The sequence below is a fragment of the Frankliniella occidentalis genome, unplaced genomic scaffold (assembly GCF_000697945.3).
Source record: "Frankliniella occidentalis isolate FOCC.00 unplaced genomic scaffold, Focc_3.1 Scaffold259, whole genome shotgun sequence".
Classification (NCBI taxonomy): domain Eukaryota; kingdom Metazoa; phylum Arthropoda; class Insecta; order Thysanoptera; family Thripidae; genus Frankliniella; species Frankliniella occidentalis.
This window is the reverse complement of record NW_026267385.1, coordinates 105,272-107,401: the sequence shown is the minus strand read 5'-3', so window position 1 is coordinate 107,401 and position 2,130 is coordinate 105,272.

The following is a 2,130-nucleotide window of genomic DNA, read 5'->3' as shown; positions in this document are numbered from 1 at the left end:
TGTATTTCTGCGTATAGTCAGTTTGACTGCAGTAATTTGGTAGAGCCTTTGAGGTGTCTGCTTTTATTATGACCTTGTGATTTGAGGTCTATGATCTGAATTCTCTAGCTTTACTAGAACTTTTCTGTAATGTCTGGCTTTGTTTTGTAGCCATTTTGAGTTGAGATTTTGAGATTGTTTGAGGGACTTACTTGTACCTCGTTTGAGATTGGCGGTTGTTTAGCGCCTGTGTACCTTGAGTTTCATGGAGCGTTTTTAGCTCTAGTTAGAGGCTGGTCCTCTGTCTTTTAATTGTTTAAGATTTGTTTGGCTGTTAGCCTTTATCTTCTCTGAGAAGTTGTGAACTTGTAGTTCCTGTTTGAGTGTTAGTGTCTGAATTTTGAGGTACTTGTAGTCAGTGTTTGTACTTCTTCACGCTGTGATATTGTTTGTCTTTGTATTATTAAAGCCTTTGAATTGTTATTGTTAACCTGAGTAACTTCTGTAGCCATAACCTTTGACGGTGACTTGTCACCTGGCGCCCATTTATTATAGAGGACTTTAAGTCAAAGTTGAACCCTCCCAATCTTACCATCTGGCTGGCCGGTGTGGTTAGCAATAACTTCAATTTAGTTTTTCTGGGCTTCGCTTAATTTTGAGGCTACATTTTGGCGCCCAACGTGGGGCTAGTTTTGAAATTGTTTACAGTTCTTTTGTTTACTTTTGTAATCACTATTTAGAATTGTAATTCTCTATTATCTTAGGCACTTGTAATATTTAAGTGTTTATATTGTATACTTTGAGCTTTTGCTTTGAGTTTGTATTTGAGTCTGCACCTTTGAGGTTATTGTTTCTTGTACTTTGATATTGTACTTGTTTGCTCTTATTTGCATTTATATTTGAGCTTAGTTATGCTTCTTGTGCCTTCCGCTTTTTAAACGTCTTGGACTGTGGCAGGTGCTGTGCTCCTTCTGTGATTGGCCAACTTGAGACACCTTTCCGCTTTGCTGATTTTCACCTTGGACTTGCGCTGCTTGCTGTTCCTGGTGTGTTGCGGTTAAAGGTAGGACACTCAACAGTATACCATTGAAAGGACTGACCATGGAAGTTGAGAGGCTTAAGAAGGACGAGCTGCTCTATGAGCTCAATGTCGGCAGGAACGCTGGTTTTCCGCTGTCTGTTAGTGTTGAGAGAATGCGTGAGGCGCTTCGCTCTGCTTTGAAGCGTGAGGCTAAGGGAGAGATTTTTAGAGAAGGCACCTTTGATTCTGAGGAGGAGTTGTTGATTTGTGGGCCGAAGCTTGCCGAGGCCCATGAGTATTTCAAGGATCCTGAGCACAACTCTTCTAAACGTTGTCAGACCTTGCTTTATCATCTCAATGGGCGGCTTGTCCGTTTGTTGTCTCAAACCGAGGGAGAAGAGCGTGAGATCTGCAAGCGTTACTTGAAAGAATTGAAAGAGCTTTCTAATGTTTTCAAGAGTCGAGGTAGTACTCGTGAGTTTAGAGCCCCTTCAGTCGTTACTGTCTCTACTATGAGAGGAGGTAGCAATTATGCTCCTTCTATAAATTATATTCCTTTAGAAACTCGTTCTGTTGCTTCAGTTTCTACTCTTCGATCTGTCAGACCTGAGAATGTTCCTCTGCCCCCTTCTACTGCTAGTGTTCATGAGGATCATGAGCGTACTCGAGATTTGAGTAGTAGTCTTGCTGGACTTATGTTAGGTGCTGGAGCCAAACCCAAGATCCGTTCATCACCTGTTAAACCTGGCCCGTCTAGTAGCAGCAAGGGTGTTGCTTTCCATAAATGGAACTGTACATTTTCTGGAGCTAGGGACGCTAGTGTGAATTCTTTCATTTTGCGCCTAGAAGAGCTAGCTGAGGCTAGAGGAGTTCCTTTTGACGACTTAGTTCGTGGAGCCCCTGAATTTCTTGCTGATGGTGCTTTAATTTGGTACCGCTCTATTAAGAGTCTCGTTACAGACTGGGAGTCTTTAAAAACCTTATTGAGGGATGAGTTTTTGCCTGTCGATTATCAAGCATCATTAATAGAAGAGGTTAGAAATCGTCGCCAGGGTAGAGATGAGTCTTGTACTGCTTTCATCGCTTGTATGATGGGGTTGTTTGAGCGTCTTGATTTTGAAGTCCCTGAG